Below are 23,459 nucleotides of genomic sequence, written 5' to 3' on the forward strand. Positions count from 1 at the left end.
CTTTGAAGCTGCCCCAGCTTTTTTTGAGTCTAGGGTGTTGGGTATGTATGTGGTTCTGTGGGGGTTGGGCAGTGTTGCTATAGGGAACTCTATGTAGCACTGAACACCATTTTGTTACTTTGGTTTATATGATCACAATGATCACTTTGATCTAAAATTAGGTAAAGTCCTGGAAGCTTCAAAAGTGTCATTCTATTATCTAATCTGGGCTGAGCAAATAGTCTATGCAAAGGCTACTCCAAGTAGTTTCTTGTGGAGGATGTGGTTTGGTAGGTTGCAGGTGGGGAATACCCAGGGATAGCCAGAGACAAGCAGGAGCAGAGTCATGAAGGACCTTACATATTATGTGAGGAAACTTAGACTTTATTGTGAAGTTAAGTTATTTTCCATCCTGATGGTATTTCACAATCTAGTAGAGATTTAGACAGGGTCCTGCTACCTAATTTATCTTAAGTATATGTTAGCATTAACTATCTAAAACAAAAATCTCAATTGGGTTGATGTTCTCTCCCCTCCTCTGATGGAGGCCATATTACCTGTCAGAGGTGACGTAAGTGGTGATTATGTCAGGATTCTGAGGAAAGTATTAACGATTCCCAGTGGATGTTATGGGGAAACAGTGAGGAGGGAACAAAAAACAATTGCTGAACAGAGGCCATAAATTTGTAAGGAAGTCAATTTGTTCATTGCATTATTTTTCTCTAGGAGTCTTCAGCCTCATAGAAGCATAGAAGGGAAATTTTGGGAAGATTGGGAGTTTGGCGCAAGGGTGCAGCTGGAATTATTAGAAACAAAAGATATTGTCAAGACAGTTACTTTATAATTGTTGACTAATATTTAGGATTTAAATCATGGCTGAGAACAATCGCTCCGGCAGTGGTACGAAGGATCCTTATCCCTGCCAGAACAGAAAGCCCAGGCGCCGAAGCAGTAAGTACAGATGAATATGGATGAGGTCTGGACCTACATGAGGTAATGATAACAAAGGAAGAAGGGGTTGGTTTGAGTGTAATTTTTATATAGAATTAAATGAGATTTTTAAAGAAGTGGGTGAAATGGGAGATGATTCGCAGGTTCCCGACCGGGGTGACTGGGGAATGTTAATGTCCAGGTCGAGGTAGAAGCTAATGAATTTAGCTTGGACATGCTGAATTGAGGGGCATCCCTGGAAAGATATCTAGTAATTGGGTATCTGGTATGATGCTTAGGAGAGAGAGCTAGGCTAGTGGTGTAATTTGGGAATCATTGTGTATTGGTGATTAGTATATTGGTGATTTAGACGCTTACCCAAGGAGTGTGTGTGTAATGAGGGAAGAGAAGATCAAAGACGAATTCCAGGGGAATACCAACATTTACAGAGTGGAGAGAATGAAGACACTTCTTAAGGAAATAAAAAAGAAACAGAAATGATTGTCATGGAAACCTTGGGGGGGGGCGAAGACTTTCAAAAAATAGAGGGGTCAAGGATATTAATCTGTGAGGGGTCAAGTGAGATAAAGACTGGCTAACATCCATTTAATTTGGAAATTAGTAAGAACAATTTCAGTTAGTGGTGGTAGCAGAAATCAGATTCCTGTGGGTTGAGGAGTGAACAGAAAATGAAGAATTGAATTCAGAGTACTCTTTCAAGAGGCTTATTTATGAAGGTAAGAGCAGACATTAAACTACAGCTAGAAGAGAATCCAAGGTTGAAAGAAGTTTTTCTTTAACATGGGAAAGATATGGGTTCATTTGCTTGTGGAGGGGAAGTCAGTGGGAAAAAAATCTTAGAGAAAAGCAAGAGGGAAAAATCTATGCCACAGAAATTAGTACGAGCAGAGATACAGCATGGAGCTTTGGAGGGGGGATTGGCTTTAGACACAAGACTTTAGACTGGTGGGTGGTAGAGAACTGGGGATTTTAGAAATGCATTGATATCTAGTTTAGTTTAATTGCACTCAGATGTGTGATTTCCTCCTTGGAGAGAATGCATGCCAGTCTGTCTCCACTCCTTCACTCACACCACCTCAGGAGAGGTGGAACTAATAACGTACTTAGTAAATTTGATTAGAACAACTGAGCATTAGAATACTTGGCTGAGGGGCGCCTGGATGGCTCAGTCGGTTAAGTGTCCAACTTCGGCTCAGGTCATTATCTTAAGTATATGTTAGCTTATCTTAAGTATCTTGCGGTCCATGAGATGGAGCCCCGCGTCGGGCTCTGTGCTGACAGCTCAGAGCCTGGAGCCTGTTTCAGATTCTGTGTCTCCCTCTCTCTCTCTGACCCTCCCCCGTTCATGCTCTGTCTCTCTCTGTCTCAAAAATAAATAAACATTAAAAAAAAATTAAGAATAATTGGCTGAATTCCAGCCACCCTTCCTTTTGGGAACAATCTGCCTACAGAGAGAATATGTTCTGCTCCTTCAAGGTCACACTCTTCCCCACCACAAGGAAGAGTTGCCTTGGTTCAGTGCTGCCTTAAACTTGATGATGTGTGTCTTCTCCTGCAATTCAGCATTGTAAAGCTCCTGTGGTTAACATACACAAAGCCATATCCTCCACCCTGGACTTTGTAAGTAATAAAGATAATATTTTGGTCTCTGTTATTCCTTTCTTGCATTTATCTAGTAGATCAGTGCTGGATGAGAGAGAAGAGTATAATCATTGTGTCAATTAATCGTTTACTCATCAAAGGTAGCACTGCCTACATGAGTATGGAAGACAGCTAGTTGCCCCCACAGTCTGTTCTTCCATTGTTATTTGGATTTGGTTGCCCAGGTAGAGTCTATGTTTCCCAGCCCCCTTGCATCTAGGTGTGGCCAGAGGACTTAGTGCTTCTGTGGAAAGTGATCAGCAGTAATGGAAAGTAATCAACACCACTTGATTAAAAGGAAATTACTTTCCCTCTTTTTTTGTCTGGGACCTTAGATATGGCTAAGGTCTTACACCTTAGATATGGCTATGAGCCAATTTGACTTCATAGGGGAGGAATGAGCCCTAAGGATCAGCAGAACATTTAATATGGAGGAAATCTGCATTGTTGAATACCCTTATAGAGAAGAGTTGACCCACTAGGCTACATTGGACTATTACAAGACAGAGAAATAAACATTTACCTCATTTAAGTCATTGTATATTTGGGGCTTTTTCTGATAGCAGCTTAGCCTTTACCTTAAAATCCAGGATTGAGTTGTTAGAGCCTTAACCAACTGAGCCATCCAGGCACCCCTCCATCTACCTCTCTGGATCTTAAAATATTATTTAAGTGTCCCACTTCAGCTCAGGTCATGATCTCGTGGTTCACAAGTTTGAGCCCCATGTCAGGCTCTGTGCTGACAGCTCAGAGCCTGGAGTCTGCTTCGGATTCCATGTCTCCCCTTCTCTCTGCCCCTCCCCCACTTAATGCTCTATTTCTCTCTCTTTCAAAAAGAAAAAAATTTTTAAAGATCCACAGTGGTAGTTGGAATTTAACCTATTAAAGTCTTTAGCTATGAACTAGACCACTGGCATATAGATACTATATGATACTATATGCCAGTTTCTTACATAAATGAATAGCATAATTTCTTTTGTTTTATTTATTTACTTTTAGAGAGAGAGGGAGAGAGAAAGAATCCCAGGTGGACTCCACACTGTCGACACAGAGCCCAATGCAGGGCTCGAATTCACACACCATGCGATCATGACCTGAGCCGAAGTCAGACACTTAACTGACTGAGCCACACAGGTGCCCCAGAAGAGCATAATTTCTAGTATAAAAAAAATGTGACAACCATGGATATAATGTTAATATGTTCCAAGAATGGTAGGTGAGACAGAAAGCTCTGTTTGTGCTTGTATGTCCCAGAAAGCAGGCTAAATAAACATACACTCATTCAAATTCTGTTTATTTGTACCAATTCGTTTTCAATGACATTAGGAAAGTTTAACTGAGGAAATTATTCTGGGCATTCCAGGCAGAGGGCATAAATAGCAAGCATAAAGTTCCGAAGCCACCCATGAACTCAGCATGCTCAGGGTTAAGAAGAACAGTGCGCCTGGTACACTGGTGAGGAAGAATCATGGGAAGTGAGCTTAGGCAGATTGGCTGGTCCTTGTAAGTCAGGATAAGAAACATGGGTTTTATTTGAGGCATGATGGAAACCATGAGAAAAGTTTAGGCAGTCCAATGGCATGAACAGATCTGCCTTTTAAAAATACCACTCCAGAAAATGGGTGCAAGGGAGGAAGCAGGAAAACTGATTAGAAGATACTGCAGTAATCCCGGCAAGTATCTGTCGGAGAGTGGTTCAGATCTTTTGGACAGTTTGGGGACTTTGAGCACAGCAAGCCCCTTCTTCAGCAGCAAAAGAATAAATGTATTTAGTTGAACTGAAGAACTCAATACATATCAAAGATGTTTGTCTGGCACTCATTAGCCAGAACATTCCTTCACTCCCAAGCTCTGATAGGCTGCTCCCAGCGTGCCTTTGTTGTCAAGGAGTGAATGTCTTGGCTCAGCTCAGAAACCCTGAACAGGGGTCCTTGACCACAGCTGCTTGCTTCTGGGAACATGGGCAGTAAAATGAATGTCTAGATTTTCAGTTAATCAAATGAAACACCAGCTAGCCTTTTGGTTCAGTACTTCCCAAGTAAGTTCCTGCCAAATCCAGTCAATGTTGTGAGCTGTTAAATAGGCTTCGACAGCTGCCTGGCCTGGGAGACACTTGTGATGGTAAAGCTATTGACGGCTCACAGATGGGAGAGCTTTCAATATTAGCTGATCAAATGTGCCAGAAGAAAGAAAACAGCAAAATTGTCAATAAATGGGTGCCTTCTGATTGGCACGGAAATGAGGCACCAGGGAATTGGAGCAGATGAATCTCACCCAAAGGCACATCCTAAAATGGATTGCAGATTGTTTCATTTTCCTTGCAGAACTAGTTCTCTTGATCTAATCTTAACCTATGATGCAGGCTTGACTGACTCCTTTAGATGCAGGAGCTCTTCCTACTGTGGGTGTTCCAGGAGCACCAGCCGTAGACAGGGAGCAACCTAGAGACCTTTCCACCATGATTCTGAAACAGATCCTGCCCACCACCAAGAAACTGACTTAGAGAATCTCGATTTGCGGAAAAAACGGCCTTATATCTGTGTTCAGGCATGCATTCTCTCAAATGACAAATTTCTCCTTTAACTAGAAATGTCAATTTGCTGGTCCAGTGTGTGTTGAGAACAAGGTTGGCAGAGGAATGTCAGGGACATTGAAAAGAAGAGTATTTGAGATGAAATGCTGCTGTGAAGAATTGGAGAGGAAACTCACTGAGGTGTGTAAAAGGATTGTTTACTGGGTAAGGTGGGAGAACACACACACACAGAAGCACAGTCTGCAGTATTGTTGGTTTCTCCAACAGCACTCTGCAGCTTTGCAGTAAGGGGAGTGAAGGCAGATGTCGTACAGAGCATGAGTACAAGTTTGGCAGAATAGCAGGGGAGAAAGACCCAAGTTCACGGTATTGACGGGTGACCATGTGCTTGGAGCAGTGAAGAAAGCAGCATAGGCTGGGATAGGAATGGATGTGAGATCAGGAAACAGCACATAGAATGTGATTTCTTTCACAGAATTCATGGAAGCAGAGAGTGAGCTGAGTGAGAATAAGAGGGAGGGAACCCAAAAGAGAAACAGTAGCCTTTTGACAAAGATGCATTCTCATTCAATCGGACACCATTACCTAAACTCTAACCTCTGAAAGGGTGATACTCCTCCTTTTAGTCATTGAACAATCAGAAAGTTGAAATCCTGCCCCCACCAGAGGGGTGATGCTATGTGTCTTATAGTCAGTTTGGGCTGAGATAACAAATCAATGCAATAGATTGAGTGGCTTATAAACAACAGAAACTTATTTCTCACAGTTCTGAAAGGCTGGGTAGTCTGAGATCATGGTGCTGGCAGATTTATTGTCAGTGAGAGCCCATTTGCTATGCCCTCACATGGCAGAAGAAAGGCTAGGACACTCTCTGGAGTCCCTTTCATAAGGGTACTAATGTCATTCATAGGTTCTTCCAAAGATCCCAAAGATCCTACCTCCTAATACCATTATATTGGGGCTTACAGTCTTAACATATGAGTTTTGGGAGGACACAAACATTCAGCCCATGCCACCATGCCAACATTTATTGAAAGCTTACTCTTTGGCAGTGGCCATGCTAAGAGGCTTTCACAAGCGTTCACAACTCAGTGGTGTGGGTTTTTTTAAGGGGGACTTTACATATCTTGCACAGTCACACATTACTGAGTGACAGAGCTGGGATTCACACTTGGGCAGAACACTGGCCAACCCCTTGTCCCCATGCTTAGCCATTATGCTGTACCATCATCTTCTCACTGGATGGAACAACTGGATATTGTTAACAAAAATTGTGATTTGAAAATTACTGTTGAACATGGAATGATTCATAGATAATTTATAAGCTTGGGAATATGGAAATCACATTAGTTGATTTATTCTTTTTCTTAACAACCTTTTGTTAAGCACCTACAATACAAAGCCCAGACCCTAACACAGTATAAAGTATGAATTAATGTTACCATCATCATGTGAAATACTGTATATTCAGCAGTTAGGAAAGAAATGTATTGGAATGTTACATATAAATATTTCAGAGTATTCTGTGTAACTCTGGACCTTACAACTGAGTTGGGATATAAAAGTTTGAGTAATTATTCAGAAAGAGCCAGGGATATATACAACTTATTGACATACAGATACTGAAATAAAATTCAAAATTTGTGTCCTAAGCTTAATAAAAGAAGAAACCAAGTAGTAGTCTCCATGCAATCTAAAGGATCTTTTTTTTTTCTTTTTTGATGATTAGTGAGCAACCTGCTACAGTGGACCACAACAAATTCCTGAAGGAGGAAATGAGCAATTATCTATATCCATGAAAGGCACGTTGAGAGAACATATTCATGGGGACAAATTTAGGATAAATGCAAAGTATTTCTTGCCTTTGGAAATTGTCAGAGATTAGAATGCCAGGGGATTGTGTGGGATCTTCCCCTCGAGTAATAAAGAGGAGACAGAGGCAGTTACCTCCTGAGTATCTTTCATTCTTAAGGTGTGGGTCATCTGTGTCAGATGGATTCTAAATGCCATCATCACCTGGACAATTTGGGTGATGAGCAGGTTTTGCCATTACCCAAATAACCACTGTCTGATGGAAGTAGGAGCTCCATGGTTGTCCCTAAGTAGAAGAGGTAAAATACAGAGGGAGGAAAGTAGCTTTAAATAGAAAGCAAGAATGAGAAAGTTCTTGCCATCCTCAAGATGGACACTCATTTAAAGAAGTCTCCTGTACTTGTATTTCAGTATCTATGTTTTAAATACAGATTTCCTTGGGTTTGTCATGGAGTTACATTCCTATAAACCCATAAATTGAAAATATCATAAGTCAAAAACACATTTAATACATCTAACCTACTGGACATCATAGCTTAACCTAGCCTACCTTAAATGTGCTCAGAACACTTACATTAGCCTACCGTTGGGCAAAATAGTCTAACACAAAGTCTATTTTATTATAAAGTGTTACATATCTCATGTAATTTATTGCATACTGAACTGAAACTGAAAAAAGTTCAGTATGGGTACAGAATCATTGTAGGTGTTATTGGTTGTTTACCCTCGTGACCACCTGGCTGACCAAAAACTGCATCCTGACTTGCTGATTCAAAATTCGAAGCGCAGTTTCTACTTAACGCATATTGCTTTTCCACCGTGATAACGTCAAAAAATCATTAAGCCGAAAGGTTGTGAGTTGGGGACTGTCTGTAATAATATGCTTAAGTAAGAATGACATGGTAGTGAAAACATCAGGTAAAGTATACTTTAGTCTGAAGCTTAAAGAACAGCTCACATTTTTTTATATAAGTTTTATATGTCGTGTGATAGGAACACAGTTGAGAGTTGGGTAATTATCATTATTTAGAAGCTCTTCTGCTTGACACATCTCATTAACTCTGCTAGTAAAGTATCACTTCAAATGAGAACATGTTTATGTTGAATATTTTTAAATGGACAGTGTAGGGTGGGGGTTGCATTTGGTGAAGTGGAAAAATTAAAAGTTAAGGGTCATACTTTGAGGATGAAAATAATTTTTGTTTCGGATGTTGTTAAAAAGGAAGAAAAGGGTTTTGATCAAATTGAAATAAAATTTTAGAACTCTGAATGTTTGGAGACAGTAATCTCAACAAATAATATTTGTACTTTCAGTGGACTATCTTATTATAAGATTGCATAAGTCACATATATAGCAAAATGAATAAACCAGAAGTCATTTTATTCTAAATAGTTGTAACAATACTTTTCTGATAGGGGTGCCTGGGTGGCTGGGTTGGCTAAGTGTCCTACTCTTGATTTCATCTCAGGTCATGATCTCATGGTTCATAAGTTCGAGCCCCTCATTGGGCTCTGTGCTGACAGTATGGAGCCTGCTTAGGACTCTCTCTCTCTCTCTTACTCACTCTCGCTCTCGCTCTCGCTACCCCTACCCGACTTGTGTGAGCATGCATGCACTTTCTCTTTCTCAAAACAAATAAATAAACTTACAAAAAAAAATAAGGAATACTTTCCTGGTAGATACCTAGCCATTGTTACCTAAGAAGCCAAAATTTCAAATTTGAGCCCCGGGGCTCGAACTCACGGACTGTGAGATCATGACCTGAGCTGAAGTCAGACGCTTAATCGACTGAGCCACCCAGGTGCCCCATTTTGAGTTTGTTTTTGTGTATGGTGTAAGACAGCGGTCCAGTTTCATTCTTCTGCATGCAGTTGTCCAGTTTTCCTAACATCGTTTGTTGAGGAGAAGGTCTTTTTCTCATTATGCTTTGTTAAAGAATAATTGACCATATAATCATGGGTTTATTTCTGGGCTCTCTGTCTGTTCCACTGATCTATGTGTCTGATGTAGTGCTGGTATCATACTGTTTTGATTAGTGTAGCTTTGTAGTGTATCTTAAATTCTGGAATTGTGATACCTCCAGTTTTGTTCCTCTTTTTCAAGATTTCTGTGGCTATTTGGTGTGTGTGTGTGTGTGTGTGTGTGTGTGTGTGTGTGCATGTGTGGTTCCATACAAATTTTACGATTATTTGTTCTAGTTTTGTGAAAAATACTGTTGGTATTTTGATAGGGGTAACATTAAATCTGTAGATTGCTTTGGGTAGTATGCGATTTTAACAATATTGGTTCTCCCAATCCATGAGCATGGAATATCTTTCTGTTTGCTTATGTCATTTTCAATTTCTTTCATCACTGTTTTATAGTTTTCACACTACAGATCTTTCCTTGGTTAAGTTTATTCCTGGGCATTTTATTTGTTTTGGTATAATTGTAAATTGGATTGGTTTCTTAATTGTTTTTCCTGGCACTTCATTATTAGTGTAGAAATTCAACAGATTTCTGTATATTGATTTTGTATTCTGCAACTTTACTGAATTCCTATCAATTCTAGTAGGGGTTTTTTTGGTGGAATTTTAGAATTTTCTAAATATAGTGTCATGTCATCTGCAAGTAGTGAAAGTTTTACTTCTTTCTTACCAAATTGTATACCTCTTATTTCTTTTCTTGTCTAATTTCTGAGGTCAGGACTTCCAGTACTATGATAAATGAAAGTAGTGAGAGTGGACGTCCCTATCTTACTCCTGATCTTAAGAGAAAAGCTTTGATTTTCACTATTGAGTATGATGTTAGTTGTGGGTTTTTCATATATGCCCTTTACTATGCTGAGGTGTACTCCCTTCTAAACCTACTTTTTTGAGGGTAATTATCATGAATGGATGTAGCACTTTGTCACATTCTTTTTCTGCATCTATTGAAATGATTGTATGGTTTTTATACTCTTGTTAATGTGATATGTTACACTGATTAATTTGCAAATATCAAACCGCTTCTGCATCCTTGGAGCAAATCTCACTTGATCACGATGAATGATTTTTTTAATGCATTGTTGGATTTGGTTTGCTAATATTTTGCTGAGGATTTTTACATCTATATTCATCAGAGATATTGTCCTGTAGTTTTCTTTTTCTGTAATGTTTTTGTCTGGTTTTATATTAGGGTAATGCTGGCCTCATAGAGTGAATTTGGAAGCTTTTCCCTTTTATTTTTTGCAATAGATTGAAAAGAATAGATACTAACTTGTCCTTAAATGCTTATAGAATTCACCTGTGAAGCCATCTGGTCAGGACTTTTGTTTGTTTCGAGTTTTTTGATTACTGACTCAGTTTCATTGCTAGTAATTGATCTGTTCAAATTTTCTAGTTCCTCCTGATTCAGTTTCGGAAGGTTATATATTTCTGGGAATTTATCCATTTTCTCTAGGTTGTCCAGTTTGTCATTGGCATATAGTTTTTCATAATATTTTCTTGTAATGGTTTGTATTTCTGTGGTGCTGATTGTTAATTCTCCTCTTTCATTTCTGACTTTGTTTATTTAAGTCCTCTCTCTCACTCTCCTCTCTCTCTTTTTTTTTATGAGTCTGGCTAAAGGTTTATTATTTTTGTTGACCTTTTCAAAGAACCACCTCCTGATTTCATTGATCTGTTCTATTGGTTTTTTATACTCTATTTCATTTATTTCTACTTTCTTCTTTATTATTTCCTTCCTTCTACTGGCTTTTGGATGTATTTGTTCTTTTTCTTCTAGCTCCTTTAGATGTAACCATAGGTTATTTGAGATTTTTTTTTTGTCCCTTGAAGGAGGCTTGTATTGCTGTAATCTTCACTCTTAGAACAGCCTTTGCTGCATCCCAAAGATTTTAGACCATTGTACTTCATTTTCATTTGTCTCCATGTATTTTTTTAATTTCCTCTTTAAGTTTTTGGTTTATGCATTCATTGTTTAGTAGTATGTTATTTAACCTCCATGTACTTGTGTTCTTTTCAGATTTTTTTCTTGTGACTGATTCTAGTTTCAAACTTTTATGATTAGAAAAGATATGTTATATGACTGCAGTCTTTTTTTTTATAAATTTTTTTTCAATCTTTATTTTTGAGAGAGAGACAGAGACAGTGTGAATGGGGGAGGAGCAGAGAGGGAGACATAGAATCCGAAGCAGGCTCCAGGCTCTGAACTGTCAGCACAGAGCCCGACGTGAGGCTTGAACTCACGAAATGCGAGATCATGACCTGAGACAAAGTCGGACACTTAACAAACTGAGCTACGCAGGCGCCCAGACTACAGTTGTTTTTTAATTTATTGAGGCTTGTTTTGTGGCCTAGCATGTGATCTATTCTTGAGAATGCTCCATGTGCCCATTAAAGAATATGAATTCTGCTGTTTGGGATTGCATGTTCTGAATATATGTGTTAGATCCATCTGATCCAGTGTGTCATTCAGAGCCACTGCTTCCTTATTGATTTTCTGTCTGAATGATCAATCCATTGATGTGAGCAGGGTTTTAGAGTTCCCCACTCTTATATTGCTATTAATTATTTCGTTAATAATTTTCTGTCTGTTAGTAGTTGCTTTACATAGTTGGGTGCTTTCCTGTTGGGTTCATAAATATTGATTTACATTGTTATATCTTCTTGTTGAATAATTCCCTTTATCATTATATAGTGCCCTTCTTGCTCCAGTCTTTGTTTTAAAGGTTATTTTGTCCAACAAGGTAATACTCCAAAGTTGTAACCCCAACTTTATTTTCACTTCCATTTGCATGATAAATGTTTTTCCGTTCCTTCATTTTCAATCTGCATGTTTCTTTAAATCTGAAATGGGTCTCTTGTAGGCAACATGTAGATGAATCTTCATTTTTTTTTTATCTATTCAGTCACCCTAACTCTTTTGGTTGGAGCATTTAGTCCATTTACATTCATTTGCTCTTAGCCAAAAGGCCGAGAAGCGATTAGTCCATTTACATTCAATGTGATTATTGATAGGTATATATTTAATGCCATTTTGTTACTTGTTTTATGGTTGTTTTTGCAGTTCTTCTGTGTTCCTTTCTTCCCTTGTTCTTTTCCCTTGTGATTTGATTGCTTTCTTTAGTGATATGCTTAGATTCCGTTCTCTTTATTTTTTGCATATCTATGTAACTTTTTGATTTGTGGTTACCATAAGGTTGACATATAACACCCTATGCATATAGCAGGGTATATTAACTTTATGGTCACTGAAGTCTAAACCCATTCCGAAAGCACTAAATTTTAGTCACCCTCTCCCACATTTTATGTATATGATGTCACTTTACATCCTTTGGTTTTGCGAATCCTTTGACTGATTTTTATAAATATAGATATTTATAGATGTAACTGATGTTACTGCTTGTGTACTTTAATCTCCATATGGTTTTAAAAGTGATTAATTTATTGCTTTTAATATGTTTTGATTTACCTGTGAAATTTTTTCCTTTCTCTAGTTTCCTTACTCTTGGTTGTGGCCTTTTCTTTCCACTCTAAGAATTCCCTTTAATTTATGAGGCTGGTTTAGTGGTGATGAACTCCTTTGACTTTTGTTTCTCTGGGAAACTATCTCTTCTTCCTTTCTGAATGATAGCTTTACTGGATAAAATATTCTTGATTGCAGATTTTTTTCCCTTCAGCACTTTGAAAATATCTTGCCACTCCCTTCTGGCCTGCAAAATTTCTGCTGACAAATCAACTCATGGCCTTATGGGCCTTCTTTTTTATGTAACTGTTTTCTTTTTTCTTATTGTTTTTATTTTTTTAGTGTTTTGATCTTATTTATTTATTTACAGAGAAAGAGAGAGAGAGAGAGCACACATGAGCAGAGGAAGGGCAGAGGAAGAGAGAGAATCTCAAACAGGCTCCACACTCAGCACGGAGTCTGATGTGGGGCTTGCATCCGTAAATGTGAGATCATTGCCTGAGCTGAAATCAAGCGTTGGATGCTTACTTGACTGAGCTACCCAGGCACCCCTCTTGCTACTTTTAAATTTTATTTGTCATTACTTTTTGCCATTTAATTACTATGTATGTTGGTGTGGATGTCCCTGGGGTGATTTTTTGGGGGACTCTCTGTGTCTCTTGGATCTGGGTGTCTGTTTCATTCCCCAGATTAGGGAAGTTTCCAGCCATTATTTCTCCTTATTTGTGCCTTTTTTCTCTCTTCTCCTTCTGGGGTCCCTATAATTCATATGTTATTATACTTGATGAAGTTGCTGAGTTCTCTTAACCTACTCTTTAAAAAAATTTTTTTTTAATTTTTATTTATTTTTGACAGAGAGAGACAGAGCATGAGTGGGGGAGGGGCAGAGAGAGAGAGGGAGACACAGAATCCGAAGCAGGTCCCGGCTCTGAGATGTCAGCATAGAGCCCGAGGTGGGGCTCGAACTCACAGCCACAAGATCATGACCTGAGCCCAAGTCAGATACTCAACCGACTGAGCCACCCAGGCGCCCCTTAACCTATTCTTTTTTATTTTATTGTTCCTTTTTTCTTTTTGCTGTTCATCTGATTGTTTTCCATTACTTTGTCTTCCAGCTCGCTGATCCATTCTTCTGCCTCCTCTAATCTATTGATTCCCTCTATTGTATTTAGTTATTGGGCTCTTCATCTCTACTAGGTTCTTTTTTATGTGGTCTATCTCCTTGTTGAAATTCTCTAGTTTTTTTCTCAAGTCCAGTCAGTATCTTTAAGACTATTACTTTGAATTCTCGACCAGGCACATTTCTTCTCTCCATTTCATTTAGCTTTCTTGCTGTGATTTTTCCTGTTCTTTCATTTGGGACATATTCCTCCATCTCCTCATTTTGTCTAACTATCCATGTTGGCTTCTGTGTATTAGGAAATCAGCTACATCTTCTGATCTTAAAAGTAGTGTTCTACTTTTAAGAAGAGGTCCTATAGTTTCCTGTAGTGCAGTGTTCCTTGTTCTCTAAAACCAGGCACTTTAGGCATGTCCCCTGTGTATTGTATGTACCCTACTGTTGTGTCTGAGCCACATTTGCCTTCATTCCAGTTAGCTACAAGGCCCGCTGTATCTATTGTGGACACGGTTTGGTCCCTGTGCTGTAAAGGGGCCAGCCAGGGGCTGCATTGCATTTGTAGTTGATTCAGACCAGATGCTTACTGGGGCTGATGTTTCCTGGGCTGCAATCACACCAAACTACAGGGCTCTCTCCTTGTGTTGCCTTCTCTGAGGTTTTTGTTGGTGCATGGGACCAGCAGTTAGATCAGATATCTGCCCCCAGTCCACTGCCAGGGCTCCAGTCAAATTGATGTGTAGAGTTATCTTCCCCTCTCCCTGGGGCAGGAGTCACTTTGGAGGGACACTAGTCACTGTCAGGGCTGCTTGCAGAATGATACATATCAGGAGCCACTCTGGAGTTACTCCTGCCAAGTGGGGTGTGTTGGATAGGGTGAGTCTACGGAAGATGGAGGCAGGAAACAGATGTTAGCAAGCAAGGTGGAAAGTGTTCTTGCTGGTTCTGCAAGTATCCTGCTTTCCAGGCTGGGGAGGGGTTGATGGCATCTTTCAGTTCTTTTGTTCTTGGAGAAGTCTTCTAAAGATCCCTGCCCTTCCAAGGAGCATGGCTCTCAGATTAGTAAATAAATCTCCTTCCTGTGTACCCCAGGCACGTTTCAAACTGCTACTTCTATGCTGTATCTTGGATGGGTTTGTTTGTTATGCTGTCTTTTTAAGGGCATGGACCCAGTTTTCTAACATCCTCCTAACTCTCCCAGGGCTAAGCCCACTGTTTTTTAAAGTGCCCAGAGTTAAGCTCTGCTGGTTGTCCATACTCATAAAGTTAAGCCCCACTGATTTTCAAAGCCAAATGTCTTGGGGACTTGTCTTCCCAGTGCAGGTCCCCCAGGTCTAGGGGACCTGGTGTGGGATTTCTTCCTTTCCCTTCTCTGTGCTTGTGGTGTCCTTCCTGTTTGTGGTTAGTCTCACTGAGAGTTTGTTTCCCAACTGCATCTTCACCCCTCCTACCCTTTTTGATGTGGTTTATTCTTTACAATTAACAGTGGAGAGGCTGTTATGCCAGTCTTTGGATTGTTATCTGGGTTAGTTGCACTGATGTGGCTATTGTCTAAGGTGTATCTGTGGGACAAGGTGAGCTTAGGATCCTCCTACTCTACCACCTCCCCAGGCTTCCAAAAATAATTGTTCTTTTACTTTTTGTAATGTTGATGTAGACTGTTCTTTTGGGTTGTGGTTTGAGGGAATACTCATTTGGGGGAGAAAGATTTATATGTCTTATTTAAGCTCTTTCATCCCAAAAATGAAGAGAACTAAAGCTTGAAAGGAAGATTATGGAGGTATATTTAAGGGTAATATTTTGAAATATTTAATGTTTCCTTTTTTATACTGAATCCCCCTTGCCATTAAAACTAATATCAAAATATTCATGACTTACTACCCCAAAGAAGAGAGACCAAGGACCACAGAGGCAAAGGAATCCATTAAGTTTATAAATGGATTTTGAAATAGCTCAGCATAAATAATAGTTTTGAAAGCCTTATTCTCAAGACCCAGTTGTTTACATTTTTTGAATTTCAGAACTTTGTTTTTAATATCAGGGATTTAGGACATGGAATTTGATGTCTATGTTTATTTAATGAGAGTAAATTGACTATAAGATTGTAAATTTACAACTGTGCAGAAATGGAAGCTTTTGAGTAAAGTTCAGTGATAGACCAAAGAGAAAAAAAGGTACATTTCTGCATAGTAATGCTAGTGACTAAATTTTGACCTGCACATATCAAAATTATAGAGGAAAGAACAGCATGGAGCAATGTGGCCTCCCCCTCCACTTGATGTCACTTAATGCAGTGGAGGACAGTGATCCCCAAACTAATAGCAAAATAAATGGAGTAGAGAGCAAAATTAATTCTGGAACTAAATGACATGAGAGATGGATATGGACGACAGCTCCCTTCCTGTCTTCCTTAAACCCCCTCTTCCAAGTCATCTAAACTGAGGAACAGGAACCTTGAAAATAGGAAGAAAGGCAGGAGTCCTGCTAGTCTAGGGATTGGAACTGATAGGTCAACACATTCAGATTTAGAAGGAACGGACAAGAATGACATGCTTATTTGTTTTTTAACTTAACAAATTCATTGAGGGTTTTAACACACACAAAAAAGGTTAATTGCTCCGCCATAACATCATTGGTTTTTACTAAAGATAATCTTGACATTTCAATGAATATGTCAACATATCTCACTCTTCCAAGATACACAACTTGCACCATATACACACACTTTACCTTACATTTTTGCATTTAGTTGAATATAAACTCTCATATATTTTGCTATTCCCACCAATCACTACATAATTAAGAATTCTCAATTCTTACATTCTTTTATTTCAAAATGGTATATATTATTCTGTTTAAGTGCCATAATTTGTTAGAATCAGTACTTAATAACAGACATACTGTTTTTCTTTTTTGCTGGAGAACAGAAGTGGAATCCATTGCAGAGCTAGTATATATAATCTTTTGCTCTTATTTAATTATTTCCTTTAAGTTTGTTTTTCTTGGAATTTGAACTGACTGCGGCTGCAGGTGGTTGGCTTGCTTCCATTCTCAACATTCAGTTGACTATGAAAGAACAGCTGACTTTTTAAAATGAAAACAAAACTTTGATTCTCAATTTGGACGACAACAGAATTCTCTTTAGCCAATAAACAAACAAAAAGAACCAAATTTGAGAATAGGGCTGCACGAATATATTTTTGTTGTTTGTTTAAACAAATTTAATGTCAGGATACTTTCAGATTTATTCTAAAAATCGTATGAATAGTACAACAAAATTCCCATATGCCCTACATCCACTTTCCCCTGTTGTTAACAGCTTATGTTAGTATGACATTTACAACTAATGAACAAATGATGACACATTGTTATTAACTAAAGTCCATACTTCACTTACATTTCCTTCCTTTTAGGGTATTTGTTTGAACTGTTGTTCAGCTTGCTCTTTGCAATGGGTATTTTAATTGTATGAAAACTTGGTTTAAAAAAATTCATACTGATACAAATGGATGCTCTGAATTACCTTAGAAGTCTAGGGAGAAAAGAGCTTATTAAAAATCCTTTGTACCTCACCACACAAGTATAATTAGGCAGGAAACTTGTGGCTAGAAAAGAGGAAAGCTCTAATTCTTCACTCTCACCCTTTTTTTTCCCACTGGTCCCAGGGCAGGACATTGCAACAGATGAGTAATTTCTGTTGGCACACTGTGGTGGGCAAGGGTAGCCATAGTCATGACAGTTTTTAAATGCTGGGAAGTCCCTTGAATTTCCACTTTGTGCCTGAAGGGTAGAGTTGGATCTTAATGCATCACTGGTAAAAGCAAGCTCTGCATACATGAGAGGCTTCTGATGACTTGGAAGATCCTCTCGGGTCTTATAGATCTCCCTTATCTCACCTTGACCCCAAGCGTTAGGCATGGGGTTCTTTCTATCAGAACAGGGTCTGCTTCTTAGGACATGCTTCTGTTGTGTCTGAAGTATGGCCATATTTCCTATTGGCTTCATTTCTCCTAAGACTCAGTCAGAGAAGCAGATGGGGCCCAGCCGTTTTCCCTTACTTTAATAGATAAAACTAATCCTGAGCATAAAAATAAAACCAGTATAATGACCAATCCATGCTAACCAATGTAATGTAATCTCTAGATCATTACCAATAGCTGGCATGGGCCCATCATGTGCTAAAGCATATTTACGTAGATTATCTTATGTAATCCTCACAACAACTCTTGGGAACTATTATTATGCCCATTTTACAGATGAGGAAACTGACACATAGAATGTTAAATAGCTTAAAAAAAAAAAAGGACTGTTAAATAACTTACCACAGTCAGTCACATATCTAGTAAATGGCAGAGTTAGGATTTAAACCCTAAGCCTACAGTTTTAATCACGTTGCTATAAATTTTACCCCTAGTTTTGGGGACATAGACAGTCAACAGATATTGCATAAATGAGTTAGTGAATGAATAATGAATGAAGGGAACATTTCCCAGGTGGTGAATCCTTGAGTGAGGTATGTGTTATATGAGTTGAGCTTAGTTTCCTGAAGAAATACAAATATATTTTGGTGTGCTTTTGGGTTTTGAATGGAAATAAGAAGACTGCCTTCAAAGATATAAAAGAGGAAATGATTCTGTATATAAGGGGCAACATGAAAAAGTCATAGTGAAGGAAATAAAAAGGGAATAAAACAGCTACATATTCCTTTGACTGAATTCAGAGCATCACATGGAAAGAGACTGGGGACCTATGGTTTGAGTAGTTAATGTAACTGTATGCAAAAAGTAGTAGGGAATCATCTGAAGTCAGTGAGAGGGGGTGATTCAGTAATTGTTTTTCTTATTCAGTTACAAACTTTTGTACTGCTCAGGATGCAGAGGGACCAAAGGCAGGAAATGGGAAACAGAGGAGGCTTCATTCATCTGCAGCCTGGATACATGATTGGCCATAGACACAAGGTGGAAGGAAACGTTTGAGGAGCTACTGGGGGGAGGCCGGAGGGAGAAGACATCCTCCTTATTAGGTCATTTTGAATGGGAAAAGAATGTAGTGTAATTCATTTCTCTTCCCAGCTTCTGAGATTCTCCTTTTTATTTTTCTTTTCTTCTTTTCATTGTAAGTCAGAATTCAATATTAATTTTTCCCCAATGAGCATGGGGCCTAATAAATTTTAAACATGATTATTGTTAAGACTCAACTATGCCCTCTAAGGAACAGTAACACAGAAAGTCCAAAACTGTGCTTGTTTTTAACTTTAAAATTGCATTCAGTGCTTTGGAATGCATGAGGACATACTTTTTTCTCATTTCATTTTGCTAAGATTATAGTGAAGAAGGTTTACATTGTCACAAAATGCAAAACAGACTATCAAGAGATAGTCTGAGGAGGAGTTTCAGAAATACAGAGATTTCAGGGGAAAATGAAGTAAGATTTCAAACCTTCCCTGAAAAAATAAACCTAAGTGCTCTCACTTAGACCTCATCTTGTAGCCTGCGTTTCTCACACACAAATGCAACTCTGGAATTCTCTGTGAGGAATGCCAGCAGAGGGGAGAGTTCAATCACATAGCACATAGCAAAACTTCTATAAAATTCTCTTTGAATATCTTTTTTTGCTCCAGGATTCCATTCTTTGTGGAGGCTATCATATATCTCTTTTCTCTGTTCCAGAAAAATCCTTTCAGCTTTTCCAGTAAAATGCTACTCTCTTCCTTTCTTTCCTGTATAAAGTTCCAAATGTGCTTGCATATTACAATTAGCTAGACAAAAGCAAAACAAAACAGCACCAAGCCAAATCCACAGCTATCTATTAGCCTTTTAAGTGTATCACTGAGGAAGCTCACTTTATCACATCATGTAATATGTAAGTAATAAACTAGCCAAAAGTAAGGTTCTTTTTCAAATGCAAGGGGCAAAATAAACACATTCCCCTTCTTCATCCCATTCCTATACTATAACTGCTCTTTCTTTCCTAGTGATATTCATTTCATTGTTGTGATTCACCCTTATACAGAAGGTCACATAACGGTCCATCTGTAATACTTCTTCATACAGAAAATATTAAGCCACCAGAGGAGCCATTGACAGAAGAAGCATTTTTAACAGGTGCTATGAAAAACAATGAGACCCTAAATTTATAGAGTTCTAAGCACTAGTCTAAGAGATGATGTGTGCACATGCCAGCCTTTTTAAAAATTATCATTATTTCAAATGTTTACTTAGCTGAGGGTAAGGAGATTCTCCAACAACAGCTGTGAATAGAGTTAAAGGGCTTGTTTTGGAGAAAGCAGTGGTGAGTGGAGGTTGTGGAAATGAGAGGAAAGGAAGCCATCAGAGGTGTAAAAAAAAACATCATCAAATCCTGTCACATGCAAAATAAAGAATTCAAATATGATTAGTGGATATGTTAACATAGGAAGATCTTGGATTTTTTTTTGCTTCTATGAAGACAAATGGCTTGATAAAGCAATATAGTGTACCTTACTTAGAAGTTATTATAGATGCTTTCTTGCCCTAATGGTTTAAGATTTGGTTCCTGTGATGAGACCCAATTCCCACTAGACTGTAAATGCAATGAGGACAGAAACTAATTTGCCATTTTTACTGCAGTGTCTCTGATGCCTGGCATGCAACAGGGGCCATAATAAATATTTGTTGAATAAATAATGATATGAGGGTACATCATAGATATAGATAATCTCTGATCTGAAGGACCTGATGATGATGATTACAAGTAATAGTTATGATTTATTGTATTCCTTCTTTGTGCCAAAGACTACACTATAAATTTATACGTGGTACTTCACATTTCATTTAATCCTAAGGAGTATGTAGTATCATATTTTACAAATGAGAAAATCGAATTACAGACTTAGGACGACACCCCACCCACATCAGTCTGACATCAAGCCTGATCCTTTTACTGACTATCTTTGGACAAACATGTTCTACACACACACTGTGAACACAGAACTGAGTTAGGAACAACAGATTGAAGGTAGTATGTACTCTTGCCTCTTAAGGAGACAGTTAAAGGTAAATAACAATACTGGAGGGAGATGTTGCAAGGCCAGTTTGACAGATAATTGGTACAGAAAGTCAGTGCTGCAGTTTCAAAGGGGAAAGAATTTGCTGTGTCCTGAAGAGCTCAGAAAAATGTTTATGGGGCAAGGAAGCTTGAACTGAATGTTGAAACATGAGGAGAATTTCAATAGGGAGAAAGTGAGGGGAAGGATATGAACCAAGTTGAGCAGCAGGAATGCGCACCATGTGTTCAGAAAGGAAGGAGGAGACACGGTGGCTGGAGCAGGCTTTGGGGGACAGTGTTCATTTAAAGAACTTGTTGGTAGACACCCAGTGCTGGGCAGCTCAGATGCTCAGCTAAGTTTGAAATGGGTCCCCTGACAACCCAAAATGTTTGAGATAGTATACGATTGAAAATAATTACTTTGCTTTCCATTTTAAAATGTTCTGTCTTGAACATTTTGCTTGTCTTCTTGCTGGTTTTATTTTCATGGATGTCTCTCACAAGGGGGGATCATTTTCTGCGAAGGGAAATGAAATGAGATGGAATACATCCAAGTTACAATTGAGTCCACATCCTGGTCCTAGAAATGTCTCCTGCCACTGCACCAAGATACAGGGGCTACGCACTGGCGCTACACGGGTTCACACGTCCACTGCCCACATGGTTCCGAGTCGTGTGGTTTTGCAAATGCCCTACAATCAGGGTTTCCATGGTGGTTTCTCAGAACTGCTGGGTCCCTGAGCCATGTCTCATGACTGCTGCAGACAAGAGGTGAGACTGCTCAGGGAGGCTTGGAGTCAGTCCGCTGCTCTTTGTAAGCTCTGCCACTCCTCCACTGAATGTTTACTACATTGGAGTAATGCCTACACTGTTATTTGAAATGTGAATTCTCCAGAAGAAATACATTCAAAAAGTTCTTCTCCTTCACAAGCTAGACCCAGTCCAATCATTGCAGCCTTTAGAGATAAAAGAATACCATTTTTATGGCAAAGGCTTTCAGTTTATCATTTGCCTTATAACTTTGTTATGCTTTTTGGCATTTCTTTCAGTATATAGTCAAATCTGATTTTTCCTTTGTGATTTCTCTCATAATTTTTATTTGGAGAAGATTCTTCTTACCAGCCAAGAGAAAATCTGCCTAGACTCTCCCCTAGTTTTCTATTTCTTCTTTTTTCTTCTAATTTTAACTCTTTAATCCATCTGGAAAATTTTTGTAATATGATGTGAGGATGTATTTAGTTATTTTATAAACAACCATTTTACCAGTTCTATTTCTTGGTTAATTTCTTCCATCCCTGTTAACGTGAGTAATTTGTAGACAAGGGTTTATTTTTATATGGTACCAATTATGTTTTATTCATCTCTTTGTCACTGTTTATTTTACTCAGGGTGGGGGAGTATTAGCAATATTTGGCCGTGTGCCTGACTCACAGAAAAGAGCTAGCTGTTCCAATTTATCTTTTTTTCCCCCCAGATGAATTGGAGTCATTTCTTTTTTATTGAAGTACAACTGATACACAATATCCTATTCACTTCAGGAATATCTCTTAGTGATTTAATATTTTTATACATTGCAAAATGATCCCCATGACAAGTCTAGTTACCATCTGTCACCATGAAAAGTTATTGCAGTATCATTCGCCATATTCTCTATGCTGTACATCACATCCCTATGACTTTTTTGTTTTATAACTTGCCTCTTAATCCCCTTCACCTATTTAGCCAGCCTCCAACCCCTCCCCCCACCCTGATAGCCAACAGTTTGTTTCCAGTTCCTAGGTCATCTCTTCACCCCCACCCCCACTCATATTCCCCACCTTGTGTTTTGGAGTGATGATGAGTAGTTTTGGCGATTTCAGAGAGGTGTGATCTCATGAGGAAAGTCTAGAGCTGTATTTCAGTGTTCCTTGGGCCACTTTATCAGAATTACTACATCAGCACCTTTGGGGGTGGGACCCAGCTTTTTGGTGTTGAGAGCACCTGGTATGGAAACAGAGGTACACATGAAAAGGATCCTGCACAAATGAGGCGTGAAGGCAACAGGGTCTAAATAAAGATGGTGGTAAGGATAAAGAACCAGACAGGTATAATCTATTTCAAGGTAAGAGTTGATAGCATTTTTTGAGCATTTATTCTATTGAGTTTGAATTCAGGAGATTGTTAGATGATCTGCCGCTGATAGAAATAGTGGACTGAGGGGGTGCCTGGGTGGCTCCGTTGTTAAGGTTGGACTTCAGCTCAGATCATGGTCTCATAGTTTGTGAGTTTGAACCTCGCATCGGGCTCTGTGCTGACAGCTTGGAGCCTGGAACCTGCCTCTGTGTCTCCCTCTCTCTCTGCCCCTCCCCTACTTGCACTCCGTCTCTCTCTCAAAAATAAGATGAAAACATTAAAAAATTGGAAAAAATGGGGATTGAGGAAGGATTTTTTTCCTTCTGGGGGAAAACCATTCATTTATAAACATGTCAAATTTGACATGATGTGAAGATTTCTAATCATTAAATATCTTTTAAAAAGTGGATGGACACATGTACTTTGGCTCAGGTGAGAGAGGGCCCCGAGCAAAAGATGCACAGGGGTTAAAGCATTAGCTTTGGAAGTGATTTTATGTCCACCATTGGCCACTCAAGTCTCTGTGATCTTGAGCGGATTATCTCGTTTCTCTAATCCTCAATTTTGACACATGCTTGTAAATGAGAGGTAGGTAGATGTGATGCTTATCTACAGAGAGAAGGCGACTGCGAAGCCATCCAGACTAGATTACTCTGCCAATGGGGAGGGGGTGCCAATGGAAAGCAGAGGACAAAGGACTGAGACCGAGAAGCCACCACATTTAAAGGACGGTAGAACGAAGAGCTAGTAAACCAGCATAGAAGTTGGAGAAAGTACGGTTAGATAGAAACATTTCTAGCTCGCTAGTGTCCCATATTTTTCAGTCCCCTGTCGCACTCAGTTGGACAGTGATTTCCACT

The 23,459-nt window shown here is 38.9% G+C and overlaps 1 long non-coding RNA gene and 1 other non-coding gene across 2 annotated transcripts in view; one reads left to right on the top strand and one right to left on the bottom strand.

Moving 5' to 3' along the window:
* The window catches only part of LOC122495578, a 120,441-nt gene that overhangs the window by 27,509 nt on the left and 69,473 nt on the right, over positions 1–23,459 (top strand). The gene's annotated exons all lie outside the window — the stretch shown is intronic.
* TRNAP-UGG lies at positions 13,290–13,373 on the bottom strand. The gene has a single exon. It is a non-coding gene; the product is annotated as a tRNA-Pro (tRNA).

The sequence above is a fragment of the Prionailurus bengalensis genome, chromosome F2 (genome assembly GCF_016509475.1).
Source record: "Prionailurus bengalensis isolate Pbe53 chromosome F2, Fcat_Pben_1.1_paternal_pri, whole genome shotgun sequence".
Lineage (NCBI taxonomy): Eukaryota > Metazoa > Chordata > Mammalia > Carnivora > Felidae > Prionailurus > Prionailurus bengalensis.